General features: G+C 55.2%; 1 long non-coding RNA gene across 1 annotated transcript; it reads right to left on the reverse strand.

Annotated features, from left to right (window-relative positions):
• Window positions 1-390: 390 nt before the first annotated feature.
• LOC141569003 (uncharacterized) lies at window positions 391-5,385 on the reverse strand. Its single transcript, XR_012492364.2, has 4 exons — window positions 5,190-5,385; window positions 4,768-4,995; window positions 656-754; window positions 391-567 (listed from the first exon to the last, which is right to left on the reverse strand). It is a non-coding gene; the product is annotated as an uncharacterized LOC141569003 (long non-coding RNA).
• Window positions 5,386-22,592: the final 17,207 nt, after the last annotated feature.

A 22,592-nucleotide genomic window follows, 5' to 3' on the forward strand; every position in this document is an offset into this window, starting at 1 on the left:
CCCCACCTCCAACTGCCAGTGTCTTCTGGAAAAGTCAGAGCCTGGCCAGGAGCCTGGTTCAGCCACAGGGTGGGGCTGCCCACTTCCCAACCACCCCCATCCCTCCGCTCCTCCCCAGTGTGGGTCAAACCCAACAGACCCCGTGCCATCCCAACACCCCCCCCCACTTTTCCCCTGCCCACCTCCCATCTAGAATAGTCCTAATGCCCGAAGTCCATCCACCCTCACAGGCCTCCGCTCTCACTTCCCGTGCTTTCCACACACACGCAGTGGCCCACATAGCGTGGTCCTTGTTCCTCCATCTCTGACCCCCTGGACCAGGAGCCCGGAGGCCATGTGGCCCTGGCTGAGAGGAAGGAGCCCAGCGGTGCTGGGGCAGAGGTGCGGGATAAGGTCGCCCGTGTGAGCCTGGACCCAGGAAGAGGGCGAGCTGGGCGCAGGGCGTGGAGAGCGAGCTCTGGACTCACCCAGGGCCAGGCTTTCAAGAGGGATCTGAAGTCCAAGGTCAAGGAGGGGTCCATCCGGTTTCTGGCTCACCGACAGATGCCCCGTCGCTGTGAGCTCACCCTGTGGGAGGCGGGGAGAGCGAGCTGAGTGGCTTCTTATAGGGGCAGCAGTCTCATTAGGAAGACCCCACCCTCCTCTAACCACTCACCTCCCAAAGCCCCCAGCTCCACACACCATCACGCTCGCGTTCGGGCTTCAGCAGATGAATTTGGGATGGGGGGACACAATCCAGTCCATGGCACAGACACTAAGGCAGGGCGGGGAGAGAAGCCAACTGAGGGATGTGACATTGAGGTGCTGGCCTCTGGGGTAAAGCCTGCAGGAGACCCTCTGAGAACTGCCGATGAGCTCGGAAGCGTCCTGTGCAGCACGGGAAACTGGCGGCGTTCATGCACAGACCCCACCCTCTCTCGTTCTCGTTCTCGGGGCTGCCCTGCGTGAGGCTGAGCTAGAGAGAACCATCAGTACTAGGGGCAGTGCTGACAGAGCCCAGAACTGTGCCGCTGCTGCAGGTGACCTCAGGGGTGGGGCGTGGGCGGGGTAGCCACAGCCCCTGCTGTCCTCATCTTGAGAGACAGGCGGTGGAGGACTGTGGAAGCCCCAGCCCCTGCCCAGCAGATGCCCATGGTTCACGCATTTCTAGCACCTAGATGTGCAGCCCAGCTCTCGCCTCTGGGCATTCACGGAACCTTCTTTTCTCTGAGGTCTGGAGCAGGGGGTAAGAGGGAGGGGAGCGGGCTGATAGCCAGCTTCGCTCTAAAGCTGTGAGAAGGTTCCTGACAAGGTCTGGCCCCAAAAGTACCCCCAAACATCACTTCCTCTCGCTCCCTGCCCCCGGCCCCCGGGTGACCATAACCATCACGCCTTTGGCCTCAGGTTGGCCACGTGTGAAACGGAGATGGGACATGAGGTCCCTGAGCTCGGAGTGAGTGGGTCTGGGCAGCGGACTCGGCTCTGCCCCTCCCTGGCTGACCTCTCTTGGGGGCCTCCGCTCTGCCCTTCCCCATCCACGGGGGCCGGTGATTGCCACCCCCAGGAGGAGGGACCCTTCATCTGATACTGGGGCTGTGGGCTCACTCACCCCGCTGGCCCTGCCCCAGTGGAAGTGGGCTGTGTGGTGTTCAAGGCCTCTGACCTCTTCCAGCCACCCGACTGGGCGGAGCGGGCCTCCCAGCTGCTCTTCCAGCTGTGCTTGGCGAAAAACAACTTTTTCAGAGCCTGCCAGCTGCCACAATTGTGCAATCCTCTGGGTTCTTGACACAAGCCATCACAGGCCCCCGTGTCCAAAAGCCCCATTGGACAGAGGTGGACACTGAGGTCAGAGAGAAGGACTTGGGGTCACACATGAGTGAGTGGCTGGCTTCCAGGCGACTAGGGCTGGGCTCCTGACTTCCCCTCGGGCTGGGCTGCAGCAGACAGCTGTGGCCACAGCTGCAGCAGCACAAACATGCACTGCCTGAGGGTGTGGGGTGTGGCTGGGGTCTCCAGGGGAAGCAAGTCCTGTGGGCAGCGGACCTGTGGGTCATCTTCCTTCCAGAGGCCCTCCCCGCCCCTCTGGGACCAGTGGACCCTGAACACGGTGACCAACGATGGAAATTCAGCAATGGGTCAGATTGGAGGGAAGGAGCAGGGGTACCTGGCACTCTTCCCGGCTTTGAGCAGCTCCTGGGGGAGCCTGGGGCTGGACGCCTGCCTGCCAACACCTGCCCCAGCTCTGTGTCTGTATATAAGGCGTTCTGCCTCTAGTCGCCCCCTCCCCTCGGCCCAGGCAGCCAGATGCTCATCTACCCCACTCACAGCCCAGAGGGCTGCCCTGTTCTCGGTCCTGTTCGCCAGGTATTTGGGGATCCGCTGCTGCTCCCATCTCCCTCCTCTCCACTCCCGTCTCCAGCCCTGGGCCTGTGTGCAAGCTACGCCCTCCACCTGGGCCCTCTCTCGGGTTCCCCTCTGCTTGCTTCACTCCCATGGACCATCCCCTCCATGGATGGGCCAAAAAACAGCCCTGAAGTTATCCACCTCAGAAACCCCCGGAACCTGTGAATGTCACCTCACATGACCAAAGGGACCTTGCAGCTGTAAGCAAGTCAAGGACACTGAGATGGGAGCTTCTCTTGGATTCTCTGGATGGCCCCATGGGACCTCGGGGTCTTTAGGAGAGGGAGGCAGGAGGGTCAGAGGAGGAGATGTGACTATGGAAGCAACAGGTTGGATGACACGAGAGATGGGGCTGAAGCATGCAGGGACTTCAAAAACCTGAGAAAGCTGTTACCTTCCTGAAGCTTGATTATTTTATATTTACATGTCGACACACAACCCAACTGGAATTGACTTTGGTATATAGCACAAGCAGAGGTCAAGTTTGCTTCTCTATCCGGACATGTGGGTTTGTAATTCTCCCCTAAACCATTTATTCAAAAGGCAATTCCTTTCTCCTTTGTCACTAACCAAGCTCCCATACACGGGTAGGTCTTTTTCCAGCCACCTAGGGTCCTGTTGCTCTTTCTATCCTTGCCCCTTCGCTATTTAGCTTTATGGTATATTTGGTTATTTAGTGCACTGAAACCATGCATGTTGTCATACTCTGCCTTCAAGGGTGCGTAGCTATTCCCAACTCTTTGCTTTTCATATGTATTTTAAAATAAGTTTATCAAGCTCCACTTCATGTGAATTTGGTTAGAATGGCATTGGGTATTCCTCCATTTAACTAAATTTTCATTAATGTCTCCCAATACTGTTGTATAGCCTTCTGTGTAAATAGCTTATATTTGATACTGCAAATAACATGCTGTATTTTTTTATTTCTCACTGTTAATATATAGACTTGTTTTTATTACTTCTTAATTTTTCATAATTTAAAAAATATCGGCCTTATATCCAGCAACCTTCCCTTGTTAATTCTAACTATATCAACAGGTTATTTTTGGATTTGCTACATACTCAGTCACATCATCTGTGAGAAACGAGTTTTATTTCTTCTTTTCCAATCCTAATACCATTTACTTCTTTTTCTTGCCTTATTGCAGTGGCTAAAGCCTCTAGTTCAGTGTTGTATAGAATTAATGATGACCGACATTTTAATCTTGTTCCTGATCGCAAAAGGAAAGCTTTCAGCATTTCACCATTAAAAATAATGTTTGCTGTAGGTTTTTTGTAGTTATTCTTTATCAGTTTAAGAAAAGTTCCCTTTTATTCCTGTTTGCTAAGAGTTTTTATTGTGCATGAATGTTGAATTTTAACAGAAGCCTTTTCTGCTTCTACTAAAATGATGAAATGATGTCCTCCTTTGTTCTGTTAATGCAGTGAAATCCCTTGATATTGAACTATTTTACCAACCTTGCATTACTGGACAAAACCTAATTTTACTATGATGCAGCATCCTCTTTAAATATTTTTGTTAATGTTTTGCTTGAGATTTTGGTGTTCCTACGTGCAACAGGTCTATAATTTGCCTAATGTTCACAATGGAGTTTGCTACAAGATTATTCTGACCTCATTTTATGACTTGGGCAGTGTTTACTCTTTTTCTGTTCTCTGGGAGAGTCTGTATAAGATTGGCATTATTTCTCTCTTAAACAGTGATAGAGATATTTCCTGCCTGCTCCCACAGACCTGGCACCGTGGTTGGTCCCAGTGGGAAGCTGCCTTTTTACGAGATTACACCGTGCCTCTGCATGCATTTTTATACTGTATTTGGGTAGGAAGCGTCGATACTCTGGGTCATCCAAGGGCTGGGCCGTGCTCTGGCCTCTGTCCGCAGGAGTCACAGCTTCTGCCAACAGTCCGTGTCATCCACGAGTGGAGCCGTTTTCTATTTTGGTGTCACAGACCTCATGGATGGGATCCAAGTTAGCCGATATCTGACAATGTGTTTGCGTTTAGAGCTGAATTGGGTGTAAAAATAGCTCTGGGAGAAGTGGCTGCCAAGGCTGGTATTCTGTGTGGACAGTGGCAGGTCTGGGGCTCAGGGCAGGGCCCTGGCTGAGGATGTGAGGGGAGCACATACAAGACCCTGCCTGCTGGCCCCTGGCCCCTGTCTGACCACACTTTCCCTTCTCCCCAGAGCCAAATGCTGTCTGCTCTGGGAAGCCTTCCCAACCTCTCGGCTGGGGTGGCCTCTGGGTCCCTCCTGTACTGTCAGTTTACCTGCCTGTCTCCCCATGAGACTGAGCTCCTTGAGGACAGGGCTAGGTTGGTCTGAGTCATCTTTGCATTGGTAGCACCTGGCCTAGGTGCTTAGCGAGAACTTTGAGTTCAACCTACCTGAGTTCCCACCTTGTCTCTGCCATCCCCAGCTCTGTGACCTCAGGAAAGTTGCTCTCCCTCTCTGGGCCTCGTTTTCTGCACTTGGGAAGCAGAACAGCAATTCCTCCTTCTAGGGCTGGTTGTGACTCAGAATATTCAGGCTCCGCTCCTTTCTTGCTGCCCTTGGACTCCTGAGCCCACATGGGCAGCTCTTTTACCTGGAGCAACCTGCGCATGGGACTCTCACTGCGAACAGTAATGGTGCACACACCAGACAGGTGCATTAGAATTAAAGGGGATAACGCAGGCAAAGTCAAATTAAAACTCTGTTTGGCACTTCATAAGTGTCCCCAAAATATTAGCAATGATCGTCATCACCATCATCACCATCATCACCATCATCACCACCACCTCCACCAACATCCCACCATCACCCTCACCATCACCATCATCATGATCATCATCTTCATCAGTGTCACTCCAGAAGAATCCACTTGCATAACAGAGACACAAATGTTGAATTGCTGAAGATATTGTGGGGAGCAAGCCTTGTAGCAAACCACTCAAAGATGCTGGCAATCCCACAGTAGGGCGGGTTCCCCTGGAGCCCTGCCTTCAGTGCAAGGCCAGCTTCCTCTCTGACCCTGCTTCACCTGCTCTCTGCACACCACTCCCTCCCCTCCCAGTCTCCCCAGAAGCAGCAAACCCCTTGTCCTGTTTGCAGTCTCCCCCAGTGGCACTGGGCCCAGCAGACACTCTGGCCACAGAGGCCTTTCCTGACTCAAGCACATCGAGTGCCTGCCCCACACAGATTCCCAGGACAGTCAGTTGCTTCCATTCGTTTGTTCTGCGTTGTTACATGGAACATGCCTCCGGCCCCATGCTAAGCACCCAGCATCTCTCCCAACTGTTCCAGAACAATCTGCAGCTGAGAGATGTCAGAGAGCTGGCTTTCATGGCACAGACGATAGCAGTGGTTCCCAGGAGGCATGTTCAGTGCGGCCACCATGGCACTGCCCAGCGTGTGTCAGTCATCATGTGCTCAGGGCTATCGTTTCAGTGGGACTAACGTGAGTCCCGGCACTGGCTGAATGACCTCCCTCTGAGCCTTAGTTTGCTCACAGATAATAACATCTGTTTCTGGGGTCATGAAAGGATGTGTAACAGGCGGGCCAAAGAAGGTGTCCACAGAGCAACTCTCAGGAAAGTGGTCCTGGCAAGTTTCTTCTGTGAAGCTCCAAGGATGGTCCCAGCAGCTCTCGGCCACCCAGTGCGGGGAGCAGGCCCTGGAATCAGGACGGTGAGTGACAAATACCACAGTGACGCTGTGTCGACCGCTCACCACCTGGAAGGCATCACTCTGAGCTGGGCTGTTGTCACCTTCTGATGACCCTGTATCCGAGTGTATTTCCTACTTATGCAAACGAGGAGACATGCTCAGAGAGGTGCCACACATCACAAAAGTGGCAGAGCTGAAATGTGAGTCTGGGTCCATCTGATTTCACAGCGAAGGCGTGAGCTCCCTGAACACTGCCTGCAAAGCCACCGCCCACCCCAAGCCTGAGCTTTTGCCTGTTTCACAGGCACTGAGGGTTCTGTCTTGTGTCAGGGTCTCTGAGCCGCTGCCAGCCTCCGTGACAGGCTCAGGTTCAGGGCCAGGAAGATATAGGACTGACGATAAATATTTGTTGAATGAATGAAAGCTTATTCCCTCTCCAGAACGGGTCAGAGCTGGCTTGGACCCTCTTTGGGATCTGTTTTCTACATCAAACGTCCCCAAGCCCTTGCTCTGGGCCTGAGGGCTGAGGGGCCCGGGGAGAGGTAGGCGGCCTCCCTGGGTCCTGGGCATGTGCTGCTTGTCAAATGTCGCTTCCGTGCAGGGTGTGGGGTGCAGCCTAGAGGCCCTGGCTGATCAAGGACATAGGAGCAGGTATGCGGGTGCCCCATCTGCACCCCTTTGGCCAGCTCACCTGCAGACCACCCCGTCCCTCCAGCCAATGGCCACCTCTATTTGTCTGCGTATCAGGATCTTAGGCCAAAGGACCAGGCTGGGAGTGTGCCAACCTGTGCCCAGGACAGGTCCCATGTGCCAGAAGGCAATGCCCAGGAGTCGCCCTCAGCCAGTGAGTGATGACCACTTGTGAATAGAACCAGCTTCCTTGTGCCTCAGTGGGGACACTCAAGGTGGAGAGGGAAGTCACTGGGACTGGGTCCCAGGTGCCCACAGCCGTGACTCACTGCCTGATGCATCCTCCCTTCCTCACATACTTTCCCACTCCTCTCAGGCCTTTCTGGGGTGACCCTGGTCCATTCACCAGGCTCCTCCACAAGGGAGAAAGAGTCGGGACCCAGGACGGGGCAGGTCAAGAGCATCAGGACTATAGGAGAGGGAGCAAGTGCTGTGGGCCCAGGAAATCAGGGCGAGTTTCCTGGAGGAGGTGGCACTGGAGCCAAGCCTTGAAGGTTGAGCACAGTGTGGGGAGCAAGCCCTTACATGCCCTTGGGCCTCCTCGGGGCATTTCCAAAGCGGGCTCTGTGGATGGGAACTTGACCGTGAAGAACTGCAGTTGGATGTCTTGACAATATCTACTCTGTCATCTATTTTAAAGGCCTTTCAAAAAGAAAAGACCCAGCTGGAGAAATTATCCTCCCCGGGCCCATCCAGACCATAGAAAGGGCCGGCATCCCCTCTCTGCGGATGTGAAACGCAGGGGCCCAAGTCCCAGGCCAGGCTGTGTCGGATTTCACTGTGGGACTACCTCCCCATCAGAGCCTTGGATGTGGGGCTGCCAGACCCCAGAAAGGAGACATGTGTCAGCTGGCCCTGGTGACACTCCTGGCCCATCCTGGCAACTCCAAAAAGACTCTGCTGCTAAACTCATCTGCCATGCCCCTCTCTGCTTGCTCTTCTTTATTTCTGCATATCTTCCTTTAAATTAAAAAAAAAGTTTATTGTCCTTTTTGATGTTAAAAGCAACACACTTTCACGGCAGAAACATCAGAAAAGCACGAAGAAAAAAATTAAAATCACTGATAATGTCGGTACTCGGTAACAATATCTGCTGATGTTTGAGTGTGAATCCTGCAGTCTCATCGACGTGCAAAATAACTCACGGGGGTTTTGCTTGCAGTTGCCCTGAGTCTATAGATTGAGGTAGTCAGTGTACCCCTCAGGTCTCAATTTTCTCCCCTCCTCCGCGGTGTGAGGGGCAGGCTGCCCTTCTAGGATGAATCTAAGCCTGCTTGAAGCAGACAGGAACTGCTATCCCCTCTCCCAGACTGGCCAGCCAGCCATGGCCGTGCTCCCACAGCTGGCAGACCCAGGCAGGTGAGGTAGTGTCTATGCCCGGCCCGGGTTTGGGGCCATGTGGTGAGGGCACAGAGCTGGAGAGGGTGCTGCAAAGTGCCCTGCACAGAGAGCCCGCCCCCCGGGCAGGAGTCATGTTGGCAGCACCTGTGGCCCTGCCTAGCCCCTTCCCCACTCGGGACTGCAGTCTCCACCTGTGCAGCGGGACAGAAAGCCCTGAGCTGGCCTCCTACCCAAGGGACTGAGGGAAGCACTCCGGGTCCAGCCAGCCAGACGGTTTGGGGGAGCCGTGGAAAGATGAGGTCACGGGCACAGAAGGTGTCACTTGTTTGCAGTAAAACACCAGCAGGCAGAGCTGCTGCGTGGAGGGTCCCACGCAGTCCTGTGGACAGCCAGGCCCTGGGCAGAGAGGGCAGCCCCAGGAACCCTGGCAAGGAGGCCATGGCAGGGAGGCCTCAGTAGTTGGCAGGCACGTCTGCAAAGGCTCTGGACAGCAGGGCGTGCAGTCACCTGTGAGCACTGGGCACGGCTCAGAGGCCCTGAGGAAACTCCATACAGATGTCAAATGCCCTACCCCACGGGAGGGCCCCAGGCCCCTGGGCCTCAGACCCACACACAGGGGGACCCGGGAGGCCTCAGAGGGAGGTGGTGGAGCCAGGGGCAGAGCTGCTGGCCACACGCCTTGCTTTCCCCAGGGCACCAAGGGGACCAGACCACAAGGCATTAACCCCTCCTGTTTTAAAGAAGGAGCCACTGAAAGTGTCGTATGGCCTGGGCTCACCTGCAGCCTGGGAGAGGGAGGGAGGGGAGTGTGGGGGGATGGGACAGCCAGGAGGTCACCAGCATGTGTGACACACACTCCCACTGGGCTCACATTCACATACATCACACTCCACTCACACCCACTGAACTCACACTGCACACACACACACACACACACACACACACACACACACACACACACTCACAGTGCGGTCCACGCCCCAGGAAGACGCGGGGCCAGCTGAGCACAGGCGGCTCCCTCTCAGCCCGCCAGGAAGCCTCCGCTGCCAAAAGCACTGACTGCATCCCACACACGCAGTAGCTGAGCCTCCGATGTCGACAGGAAAGGAACGAGCACATCATGTCCATCTCGGAAGGACATCGGGACCTTGTCCTGTGGCCCAGGACGTGCAGAGCCACCTCCCACCTGACAGCTTGTCAGACCCAGGAGGCTGCCCTCAGGAGACCCGAGGCCTCGCTGCAGGATACGGTGAGAAGGAAGGAAGGAGGCTGATGTGCACGCAGGTAGATCAGCGCTCTGCATCCCCAAAGCCCTGCTCACGCGCCATTTGTGCACTAGTCCCAGCGCTCGTCACCGAGAGGGCGTAAGGGACAGAAACTCCCACGTGATGCCAGCCAGGAGCTCCCAGGGCTGTGTGTGGGGTTCTTACCACTGGGGCAGCTGGGCTGGCATTGGGGGCTGCTGGGAGAGGAGAGAGCCTGTCTGAGAGCCTCAGGTGGGGCCTGTGCCCTGACAACACCATCGGAAGCCTGAATCCTGACGGACAGCTAGTCGTATCTGTCACTGAGTCAAACAACTACCCTTGGCTGAAGCTGGTTTGCGTTGCTTTTCTGCATCTGGGGACCACGAGGGTCCAAAGGAACCCAGTAATTCATCAGGGTCTTCTGTATCTGAAAGTCATGATCTGAAGATACACAGGGAAGCCAACGTGTCCTGTCAGGAAGACAGCGGCTAGTGAGTTAGCCCCACATGCCTACTTTGCCCACGTGACCCAGGGCTGCACCTTCACTTCCAGGGGCCCTCTGTACCTTTCTTTCAGGACCCCTTCTTCCATTAAAAAAATTAAAAATTGTATTTTACAACTGGGTTGGCACAAAGCGGAATGGGATCCAGGCTGGATTCATTATAATATGTTCATTATTATCTTCACATTTTCTTCTGATTTTAAAAGCACTTAAAATCTAGTATGTCCAGGGGTCCCCAGATGCCTGGTGGGCCCTCGGGCCTGTGTGGGCCCTGCCTGCCTGAGAGTCAGCTCTGACACAGCCAGTCAGAGACTCGGGTCCAGCAGGCATGTCACATGCAGGGTGAAGCTGTCGCAGAAGAAAATGCCCTCCTGACAAACTGCTCATGAAGAAGGCAGAAGGGGCAGGAAAATTGCCCAGCTCCCCCAAAAGCACCGACGTACGAGGCCCCAGGAGAGCTGGACCCACGGATCCCCGAGGATGGAGACCAAGAGGTGATCCGGGAAGGGCAATCAGAGGCCCCAAGGCAGACCTTGGGGACACAGAGAAAGCCCTCTCCCCAGCACCTGGCCAGGGACATAGTGACCTCCACGACACCTCTGTCCATCAACCCCACCTGCCCCATCCCAGTCACCCGGAAATCACTGTGCACACAGCCGGCTCCCTCAGTTCCCCCTCCAGGAAACACGCAACCTCCAGCAGCCCCGGGCCTTTGGGTCAGGACCAGCTCCTATCCCTGCAGGCATTCAGGACTTCGCCGTCCCGGCCTCAGAGTCTGCCATCCCCAGCCAGGCCTGACTGCCTGCAAGAGACTCCGGCACAATCTTCACCCTCGGCAGGAAGGCCCACAGGTCACATGGTTCAGTGCCCAGCCAGACCTGGCTCTCGGGCCCAGAGTCCTTGGTGTGGCCCGCCTCCACCTCCTTTCTGGAAGGCGCAAGTCCCTTGGCTTGTCCCTAATGAGCTGACAGGACTTGTCGTGCCATGATGGTCCCAGGAGAACTGTGAGGAGTGATGGTGGCGACAGGGAGGGGGCTGGGGTAGGGGCGGTGACAAGTCCTAATGAGAACCAGAGGGAGCTGGCCGCCCAGCTATTCCTGGCAGGGTTCCCCGCGTCCCAGAATGCTGCAATGCCGGGTGGGACCAAGGGGGTCTGTCTGTCCTGAGCGTCTGGGTCCACCCAGGGCCCCGGCTCTTTGGCAGACAGCGCAACATGAATGTAAGGACCTACTATGTGCTGCAAAGTGCTCATCAAACCGCATCTTGTTATTGATTTAATTTTCAAAAAACCTCTCTGTGGGGACAGAGCCAGGAGTGCAGTTTCCAGGCTCTCGCCCTCATGTGGAAAGGTGCTCACTAGGGTAGTAACTAGCCATCAACTGTGATTGGATGGCCATCAGCTGTAGCTAGTTGGCCGTCAGCTGTAACCAGTGAGCCATTGGCCACTAACATAACTGCTGTGACTACGCTAGCAGGAAATGGGGGCTAGCAAGAAGAGGGTGGCTGAGCTAGCAAGCACGGATTGCAGTTAGCAAGTGAGGTGGGTTGGCAGAGAAGTGGACGGCAGGTTGCAGATCGTGTGGCTCCTGCTTCCTGTGTCTCCAACCCAGCCGCCAGAAAGACTATAGTGGTATGACTCCCCTACCTATGGCTCCGTGGGTGTTCCTTTTTGACCTCACCATGTCCTGTGTTCTTATGTGGGGAGCGGGACCAGAGACCCCGCATGACACCCTGCATGACACTCTCCTCTTCATTTTGCAGATGAGGAAACTGAGACCCAGGCACCAGCCCCTAACCTTGGTTTACACAGCTGTGAAAGCAGCCCTGTGACCTTAACCTTCTAACCCGTGCTTGTAGCCAGGACATCCAGCTCAAACCCAAGGCACACAGGAGGCGGGGACAGAGTGCCTCCCTCAGAGGGTCACCTGCAGAATCGGGGCCCTCTGGAGGCCCATGTGCCCCCCACTCTACCCTGGAAAGAGGCACAGAGCTCTCGCTTGCTGAGAGGGCCACGGAGGCCCAGGAAGAGGTTGATACAGGGTCACCAGGGCCAGGTGTGTGCTACAAGAGCCCCCGCCCCAGGGTGGATGGGGGTGTGGGGTCCTCAGTGCAGGGCCGACCGTGCTGGAAGCTCCATGTGCCGCGGGCCCACTGTGTTATAGGAGCCGAGTCAGCGTTCCACGTACACACTCAGCGCTCTCACAGCATGTGGACCAGGCAGGGGTAAGATTCCTGGCGATAATGACCGGATGGTATTTTTCATTCCCCTTCCACCTGATGTCCCAGCAGCTCCACACTAGGTGGCTTAGAAGGGAAATAAAGATTTACTTCTTAGATTATTCTGGGACTTTATAGTCCAGCGTCTATGACTATATGCAAAAACAAGACTGATTTTTTCCTATTTGAAGGAGGGTCAAATGAGACAATTCAAAAATTAATTTATTTTTATCTTAAATTTTGCATTGGTAATACACGAGGGAAAGGTCACCTATAAAGAATTAGGAATCAGAATGGCTTTGGACTTGACAATGGCTATACTAGCAACTAGAAGATGCTGGAGCGACTCCTGTAAAATGGGTTTCTGCCCACATTTTTCTGTAGGAAAACGATTTTCAAACAAGAAGTCTATACCCAATGCAATAGACTGAATTTTGTGTGTGTGGGGGGTATTCATATGTTGAAAACCTGACCCCCCACCATGTGATGGTGTTTGGAGGTGATGAGGTCACGAGGGTGGAGGCCCCATGAAGGGGATTTGTGCCCTTATAAAAGAGACCCCAGAGAAACAGAATGTAAGTATGACACTGTATCTTCTAGTTTGAGATTTCACCCTCTGGTGTAATTGGACTTAACAATGTAACTTAGCTTAGGATGTTAGAAAAGTTTTTCTTTACTTTGCTCCCCTCTAGCCTCAGCTTTAATGATTCTGTTTACTCAAGACTGTGTATAACAGTTTCAATGACTCTGTTTACTTAAGACGAAGGCCCGCCTCACTAATTTACAGAATAATTAGCCTTAACGATTTGTTTTCTCAGGATTGCAGGCTACCTCATAAATCTGTTTACACTGACTTGAAGTTACAGCCTTCAGACACCTGCTTCATCAACAACCAGAGATTTCCCTCTTCACCCAGGACCACCCCCCACCCTGTTTTTCCTTTGTTCTGCCTCTTCTTACACATATAAAACCCTTTGTCATTGTTAAGAGCAGGGAAGGTGGTCTTTCTGAGAGGAGTCCCCTCCATTCATTTTGGAATGAACCTGCTTTTCTTTCCACCAACCTTGTCTCTCGCTTTACCAGTGAGAAGCAGCCAGATGTTAACCCAGTAACAAGACGGCATCTATGAACAGGAAGCAGGCAACCAGACAACCACGCGGCCAGCGCCTCGATTGTGGATTCCCAGCCCCCAGAACCAGGAGAAATTAGTTCCTGTTCTCTCTAAGCACCCCAGTCTGTGGTTTTCTGTTACAGCACCGGACGGACTGAGACAGCCAGCCAAACTGTCAACCTGAGACAGTCGGCCCTGAGGACAGGGTGGGTCATTGTCAGACAGTGGCGATCACAACACTTCCATTTTCCCGGCACCCTTATTAGAAAGTCAATAGCATGCCAGCTCCACCCAACAAGGGAGCAAACCCAGACTGGGAAAGACACAGAATACCTTAATGGTCCAAAGGCCTGGAGATTTAGACAACAGGCAGCGAGATTGGCATTGGATTAGAAATAAGTACATTAAAAAAACAGCTACAATAACACAGCAATTGATAACTGTAGGGGAAAAAAGATAAGGCAGGAAAAGTAATCATAGCATAGGACTTGGCTCAGCCTGTGAGTTTCATTTAAATGATTGCAGGGGTCTAACTCAAACCACACTCTGCATTTGAACAGGGGTGGGGTGGGGGGGTGGGGGGGAAGGAGGTGTGGGGGGTGGGACGGGATGAGGGAAAGCTGACACCTGTCCTCCATAAGGCAAGTCAGCAGACATCGACTAAGTTGAAAAAGCAAGAAGCAGCAACACGAAAGTGTTATTTCGGAATACAGACATAAATACCAAAAGAATTAGATTTGTTGTTGTTGTTGTTGTTTTTTAAAGGAAATGGTTGCCTCTGGGGAAGAATAGTTGGAGTGGGTGGGGTAGAGAGACAGGGGATTGCTGGTTTTTATAAGCAGCCTGGGGAATTATTAACTCCGTAGATTATACGCACATGCTACTTTGAGTTAAAAGAAGTTTTCCTGTGAGCCATGGATACAAGAGAGCTCAGACGGTAGCTAGAGGGAGGTTGGGCAGGAAGGGGCTGGAGACCCTGCAGTGGCCGGAGAAGTGGGAGGGAGAGAGGAGGAAGGAGAGACCTCGGAGACCACCAGGTAAGGGTGGGCTTCCTCACGCTGTGGGGTGTGTCTACTTCCCCATTGCAGCCTGGAACACTTGGCTGCGTGCCCTGAGATGGGGTGGGGGGGGTCACAGAAGCAGAGGCCATGCAGGGGTGGGACCACGGTCAGGGGCAGTGTCTGCACTTTGGTCTCCCCTCCCCCGAGATCCTAACTGGAGAACCTTGAAGGCAGGGGCTGTGGCCCCAGGTCTGGACGAGCCCCTGATGCCAGCCCCCTGCTGTCCTGGGCCTTAGCCCTCCTTCCGCCAGCCACCAGATGTAAAGCCAACACTGATTGTTTTTCCCATTTGAAATACATGGAGTGAGGGCCAAGACTCATTTGTATTCCGAGAAAAATACATCGTTCTGGCCCCTATGTCCCTAGTGGGGAACAAACAACTTTCAGTATGGGGGGAGGGTACAGAATTACGCTCACAGGCCCAGCTGTCCTTAGGGCTTTGGGCTGGTTTCCTTCACAACACTGGCAAATTCAGCAATTCTGACAACAGCTGTGATCACTTGGCTTTCTCCCATGAGCCTCTCGCCAACACAAAGAGCTCAGCTAGCTAATTCCAGGATCTGCCCAAGTCCCGTGTGCCCAGGTGCCCCAGGCAGTGACGTGGGTGGTGAGGGGCGACGCAGGGGCTCCGCATGCTGGGTCCCGTGCCGGGCATCTTACATGCTCAGGCCTGAAGCCGGCTCGAGGGCTGCCTCTCGCCACCCTCGAAGGCAGACCTACTCCTGCCTGAGGGATCTCCATGGCAGCCGCTGTCACCCTCCTCCTGCCCACCTGCTCACACTGACAACCATTGTGAGGACAGAGTCCGAGAGCAGTTTCCAGGCTCTCGGCCTCACGTGGAAAGGTGCTGGCTCGGTTATTAGATGGCCATCAGCTGTAATCAGATGGCCATCCACTGTGGCTGGGTGGCCACCAGCTGTTACCTATTAGCCATTGGCCACTAATACAACTGCTGTGGCTATGCTAGGGGGTTGGTTGGTTGGGAGAGAAGAGAAGCGTGGATTGCAGTTAGCAAGGGGTTGGTTGGTTGCAGAGAAGAGGACGGCGGGTTGTGACTAGTAATTGGGGTTAGCAAGTGTGGATGGCAGATTGCTTCCTGTGTCTCCCTGGCCGCCAACAAGACTGGGGTGCAGGAAGACTCCTCGTTGGGGTACTGGCAGATGTTTGCTTTTGTGTCTTGACCAGCCGCCATCAAGAATATAGTGGTTTGACTCCCCTGTCTGTGGCTCCGTGGATGTTCCTTTTGGCCTCACCATGTCCTGCGTTCTTATGCGGGAGCGGGAGCTGAGACCCTGCATTACAACCAAGCTTAGGCTGTCATTCCTTTCTCCTGTGTACCACTTGCAATCCACCAGCAAGTCCTGAAGGCACTATCCCCAGCAGATCTAGAACTTTCTCACCACTTCTGCTGCTCTGAGCCACCATCAGCTGGTGCCTCCCTGGGGGAGCCTCCGCCTGTGCCGCTGCTTCTGCCCTGGCCGCCCTCGGCCTAGCCATGCCCCAGCCTTACTTGCCCCACAGCACTTGCCTGTCTGGCGTTGTGTGTACTTCCTCGTTCATTGTTTCCCATGTATTGATCTCTCCCCACTGGATGCCAGCGCCACAGGGGCAGGGGGCCCGAGCAGGGCCGGAGCAGGGCTCGTCAAGTCGGCCTGGCTGTGTACATTTAGGGAGAATGACCCATTAGCGGCTCAGGAAGGATGCCTCACCTCCCTGCCGATCGGAGCACAACTTTAAAGGAGCACCTGCAGAGGGCCAGAGCCCTGGCCGCTCACCCCTGTGTCCCAGGAGCTAGCAGGTACCCAATTCATCAAGGCCTTCATCCATGAACTACTAACTGGACACTTGTCACATATGTGCAAGGCTCTAGAGACCCAAAGGAGAACCACAGAGCTGTGGCCCAGCCGCACCAGCAAGAGAGCACGCCTTGAGTCAGAAGCCAGCCACCTGGGTCACAGAGAGTGAGGGTTGATCTGGGAACAGCCCGCAGAAGAGCAGCTGCTGGGAGGACAATGAGGGGAACAGTACTGGAGGCAGAGGGAACAGCCTGTGCAAAGGCTCTGAGCAGGAGGCCTCGGCTGCCCCTGTGTTCTCAGCGGGGCCTGACAGGATGCCAGGAGGACAGCACTTGGCCCTTCACGCAGCATACTCAAGCCAGGGAGGGCCAGAGCTCTTTTAAGCTGACATGTTCCAGTGCAGCTGTTTGTGTTGTTCACATATCCGACAGCGGCCTGGCAAATGTGCTGCTGAAATCCTGCTTCGTGTTTTGGTTTTAGTTTGTGTTTTTCTTTTTAAGGAAAAACAGCTGCAAGGCCAAGACAGGATGGATGTTTTGGAGAAACTGCTGATACTACAAGCCCGGCGTACAAACTCAGGGCCAGGCCCCAAACAGTCCGTCCTGTAGGGCTGGCCACAGCGATCCCGTGCAGTCTGGGCTGAGCTGAGCTGCCCATCCAGGGGTCCACGGCAGGGTGACATCCCTGCCCCTCAGGCCTCAGACTAAGGCGCCACCTCTACCTTCTCTCATGTCTCTAGGACAAGAGCACTCCGTGCAGGTCAAGGGCCTCAGCCCAGCTCGCTCAGTATGTCTCCTGCTCGCTGTCAGGAGCCCAGCTCGTGCCAGGCTCGTGCCATCCCCCAGGGGTGGGACTCATCCTCTGTGCTCCCAGATGCTCACACTGCACTATCTTCCTCGCTGTGACCCTTTGCAATGCTGACAGCAGCAGCAGCAAGTTACCGTTTACTGAACACCTAAAGTGAGCTGGGCCCATTATCTCCTGGAGTCCTCCCAGGAGCCCTGCCATGTGGGTAATGCTGTCCCATTATACAGATGGGAAAACTGAGATGCCACACTTTTGCATCACCTGCCTGAGCCCTGGAGTGGAGGCCAGGAACCCTGAAGCCAACATGAGAATTAATTTCCCTCCCAGATATCTGGGTTCAGCTGGAAAAGGGGAGAAGAGGCAATGGGATTAGGAAAGGGTGCTGGCTGGAATGGGCTTGCAGGCTGGGTTCTGACATCAGCACAGCCTGGAGAGGGCTCCTATGAGGACGGCAGCCCACCACTTTCCCCACCCCTACCCCTAGCCCTAGTACAGGATACCTGGGCTGCCACATGGCTGTAGGTTAAAGCAGAGCAAGAAGGAACCAGGAGGTCCAGAGAGGGTCCAGTCTGAGGCCAGCTGAGGGTGAGGTGACTGCAGGGGGCAGTGTGGTCGAGTGCCAGCCAGGGCAGGGGAGGGAGACACAAGGGCGGTCCATGGAGACCAGCACGTGAAGGGCCCCAAATGCCAGTCTGAGGAGCTGCCACCCGACTTCCAGGTGCCAGGAGCACAGGGAGGTGCTCCCTCTGGCCCAGGTGTGATGGATGATGGCTCACATGGGCGTGGAGAGGAAGGGCTCCTGACAAGGGAGCACCCAGAGCTCGGCAGGACCAGGTACCAGGGGGCCGAGGGTGACACGTGGGTGTCTGGCTGGGGATCCCCAGCCTGCTGCCTTCCCTGGGGAGGGGGAGGGGTAAGCTACGTTCTTCAGGACCCGATCACAGCTATCTGGGCAGGTGAGACGGGAACCCAGGGCTCCTGGCGTCTGCTCAGCACTCCATGTCCACTCTGCCTCCAGACACGCGACAGGCAGCCCTTCTCTCTAGTCCTGGCCGTTCAATGGGGACCGAGGGCCAGTCACTACGAGGGAGCAGAGAATAAAACCTCCTTTCAGCCCAGCTCCTCTGAGGAGCTGCCCCAAGGAGAGCAGCCTGCCAGGAAACACAAATGTAAGTTAAAACCACAGGGGTCTCTTTCCACCCATTAAATTAAAATGCTCTGAAACAACAGTGCCCAGCGCTGGGGGGGAGCTGGCAGCCGGTTCCGGGCTCTGCTATTAACTTTATAGCGGGAATAATGAGCTTGAAAAGCAAACTTGTATCAGCCATTAAACAACCAGAAATTTTGCTTCTGGGAGTGCATCCTAAAGAAATAATCCCAAATACATGGGAGAAAGGACACATACTCCATCCCCACACACACGCCCGAAGTGTCGGAGCTGAAGAGGCCTTTGGAAGTCGGCTCTCCCACAATTTTGTATATGGAGAAACTGAGTCCCGGAAAGGACCAGGAGCTCACCTCCAACCACAAAGCCAGGACTGGGCCCAGGGGCCGGCCTCAGCATCCTTCAGCCAACATGAAGACTTCAATGACAAGCATTTGCGGTCACACCCCTCCATCCCAACCCCACCCCCGGCCAAAAATGGGGCGGTCAGGGCAGAGGCAGGAGAACGTCACAGCCCGGACATGTCGGAACTGGGTGGTCTTAATGGTTATCACAAAGCATGTCAGCTTGGCACAGGTGGCTGCCAACACACGTGAGAAGTAGGAGTCTGCTCACAAAGCTGAGTCTTCAGGACTCAGCCAGGGCTCTCAGGGCACTGCCACTCTCTCTGGGTACAGCCAGACTTCCTGGGCACAGCCAGGGCTCTCAGGGCACCGCCACTCTCTCTGGGCTCAGCCAGTCTTTCTCACATATTCTCCATGGTGGCTGGTAGAGACACAAAAGCAAATATCCCCCCGTTCCACTACATGGTGGTAAGTTCCCAAATAAAGAGTCAAGTGGTCCATTAAATTAGGGATAGAAGGCAATTCCCCATAGTCCATAGTCATTCGCCAGGGCTGTCCTGGGGTGAAGGACGACCTTGACATCACCCTCATCTCCCATGGAGGACTCATCAAGCGTTACCTCCTGGGACTATAAGTCCTGCATCCAGGCTGCCTGAGCAGGAACTTCCCGGCCCACAGGGCCACAACAACCTTCGCTTTCTCCGGCCTGTGCTGGTTGGGGAACCGTCCACATCTTTCCACCTCTCCACGGGGCTCCATCTCTCCAGCAGCTGCATGGCTTTTCCTGTGCTGGTGGGAGAAACGTCCACATCCTCCCACCCCTCCACGGGGGTCCAGCTCTCCGGCAGCTGCTCCTCCTGGTCTTCCAGAGACTCAGTGTTCATACACACAAACTGCTCCACCGCTCTTCGGAGAGCCTTGGCCGGCACCATACCCTGCTCGCTGCGCCATTTGTCATGCAGGGAGTCATGCGGGGTCTCTGGTCCTGCTCCCCACATAAGAACGCAGGACATGGCGAGGCCAAAAAGGAACACCCACGGAGCCATAGGTAGGGGAGTCATACTACTATAATCTCGCTAGCGGCTGGGTTGGAGACACAGGAGGCAGGAGCCACACTGTTTGCAACCCTCACTGCTCCGCTTGCAGGCTCAGCCACCATCTTCCTGCTGGCCCCCATCTTCTGCTAGCGTAGCCACGGCAGTTATATTAGTGGCCAATGGCTCACTGGTTACAGCTGACGGCCAACTAGCCACAGCTGATGGCCATCCAATCACAGCTGATGGCCATTTACTACCTCAGCCAGCACCTTTCCACGTGAGGCCGAGAGCCTGGAAACTGCTTTCTGGGGCTCTTTCCCCACAGCAGGGTTGTTTCTCCTGAGGCCGCTCTCCTTGGGGTGTAGACAGTCATTGTGGGGACAGAGCCAGGAGGGCAGTTTCCAGGCTCTCACCCTCACGTGGAAAGGTGCTCACTCGGGTAGTATATGGCCATCAACTGTGATTGCATGGCCATCAGCTGTGGCTAGTTGGCCGTCAGCTGTAACCAGTGAGCCATTGGCCACTAATATAACTGCTGTGGCTACGCTAGCAGAAGATGGGGGCTGAGCCTGCAAGCGCGGATTGCAGTTAGCACGGTGGATTGCAGTTAGCAAGTGAGGTGGGTTGGCAGAGAAGCGGACAGCAAGCTGCAGATCGTGTGGCTCCTGCTTCCTGTGTCTCCAACCCAGCCGCCAGCAAGAATACAGAGGTGTGACTCCCCTATCTATGGCTCCGTGGGTGATCCTTTTTGGCCTCACCATGTCCTGCGTTCTTATGTGGGGAGCAGGACCAGACACCCTGCATGACAGTCACCCTCCCTTTTCCCCGCGTCCTCATAGGGTCGTCCTGCTGTGCACGTGTGTCCTAATCCTCTTCTGATAAGCTTATCAGTCACGTTGGATCAGGACCCATCCTAATGACCTCATTTTACCTCAATGACCTTTTTAAAGGCCAGGTCTCCAAAAACAGCTGTCTTGTGAGGTCCGGGGGGTGAGGACTTCAACATACGAATTTGGAGGGACTCAATTCAGCCCGTACACACAGCCCTCCCAGCTGCAAGGGAGGCTGGGAAACGGGGCGTTCCCGAGCCTGGCCCCACAGCTGGGAAGGCAGCTGCAGCCACGTGCACCCAGCTCTGCAGTCTCACCGCCGGCGCCTCTGACCCGGGAGGATGTGAGACCCGAGTGGCTCAGCACTGGGACCCCCGTCTCTCTGGGCCCCACTGACTGTTCCCTGTCCTGCAGCCCTGACTCCTTCCTGGGCAGGCCCTGCCCGTGGGGCTGTGGTGGCAGAGAAGGGGACCCAAGGCAGCAGTTGGTCTGGCACCAGACTGATGGGTCCAGCCTCCTTGTCACATGACCTGGGCTGAGTCCCTGTCAGTGAAATTCGGGGCATGAGGAGATCCAACAGGTCACTTAGATGAGGGGCCTGACACCGGCTCAGCACACAGTCGGTGCTCAGCAAGTTGGTGCTCAGACTCAAGCAGCCTGGCACCGATACAGAGCACGGGTGGCACCTGAGGTGGCTCACTGCCGCCTGGTGGGAGGCAGGGGGTTTGCCAAAGGCGCTTATCATCAGAGATTGCCCGGAGGCCTCTCTTCCCAAGATGTTCCCCCGGGGCCTGGCATTCTCAGAAGCCCACTCCTGCACCCGACCGCCCCCTGCCCCCCGGCCCGAGTTGGGCCTGACTCAAGGTCAAGCTGATAACCTGGACACCGTGACCTCACAATGCCCGGATCTCGGTGGTAAGGAACGGAAAGAGTCCTGCCTCTGAGATGGAGCAGCCGCCGTGGGTGGGCTGCAGGGGTGCTGCTCCAGCCTGGCTGCAGGGAGACAGCCGAGCAAACACAGACCAGACACACATCCGATGCCAACAGCTGGGCAGAACGCCCGCCCCCTTCTGTCCCCACAAAGGGCTCTGTGTCCCCCTGGCTGGGCCAGTGTCACAGCTTTCTGAGCACAGCGTTGTCCCATGGGCCAGCCAGGTACTCTGGGATGTAGATGGGGCACAGGGGTGGGCACCGTCCACAGGGCTGCTGTCATCAGCATCATTGTGACTGTAGCTGCGGACGGAAGCCGAGGAGGGGAGGGGAGTTGAGAGCTCTGCAGAGGTGCAGCCAGACCGCAGCCTCCCGCCCCCCAGTGCCCTTCCTGGGGGCAGGGTGCCTGCCTGGGCCGGCCTACCCTCCCTGGGGATCTATTTGCCTGGTTCTAAACCTTTACTCCTCGTGTGTCCCAGCGGCTCAGCTGCGAACAGGCGGGCGCACGTACCCTGAAAGCCAGCCAGCAGACGGCCAGGTGTCCTGCTCAGGCGTGTACATGCCAAGGTCCTCCTGCTCTGTATTCCGTAACAGTCCCTAGGGCATCCTTTAACCTCCTGCCTGCCCCAAACACTCGAGACAGACCCACCAACCACACTTGTTCTGAGGCTTGGTGTGTCCTGGTTCTCAGTCTAGAAATGCGGCTGGAAGCGCCTGAGGGTGGAGAGGGAGGAGGGAAGGAAACTTCTAGAAAGAAGAGCTCACAGCAGAACACCCAGACAGGGCATAAAATGGCAGTGACCCTGACCTCTTGAATCACATGATACGTTTCAAAGAGCCCATCAGTTGCAAATTGCCTGTAGTTTCTGTCCAGCGGCGATCCAGTGTGCTTTGGAGCCAGTGAACCTGGGTTTGCATCCCAGCCCCTGACCCAAGGTCAACAGAAAACGCAGAAATGCTCCGATAAGGCTCAGTCACTCACTCATCGAGGACCCGAGGCCTGCTCCTGAAGGGGTGAGATGAGGCGGGAGGGCCATGCGAGACGCCATTGGCAGGAGTGTCGGAAGACCCACACAAGCCAGTTCCTCACTGAGAAAAGCCACAGGGTCTGGGTCAGGCAGCCCAGCCCACAACGTCCCTCTCCTAAAGGGGACACCTGATAAAACTGGTGTGAGCCCAGCTGAGGGCCACATACTGTCCTGGGCCGGGCCTCGGGGGCCCCTGAGGCGGCCTCCACGAGAAACGGAGCCCTCCTGCCATCAGCGGGCTCCTCTGACTTACTGTTGGGATTTGCGTTCAGACTGACCCATCTAAACTGTTAAGGGTTTGGAATATTGTCTGTTGTTCCCATCTTTCTAAAAGGAGGCACCGAGGAATGTAATGGACGAAACAGCCCTCAAAAACATGGAGGGTTTCTTTAAAACCAAGGAAACCACCCACCCAGAGATATATTAAATTCAAGTGGGATTGCTCCCTAGTTAAAACTGTA

The sequence above is a fragment of the Rhinolophus sinicus genome, chromosome 1 (assembly GCF_057876585.1).
Source record: "Rhinolophus sinicus isolate RSI-liver-muscle chromosome 1, RSI-T2T, whole genome shotgun sequence".
In the NCBI taxonomy this organism is placed as follows: Eukaryota; Metazoa; Chordata; class Mammalia; order Chiroptera; family Rhinolophidae; genus Rhinolophus; species Rhinolophus sinicus.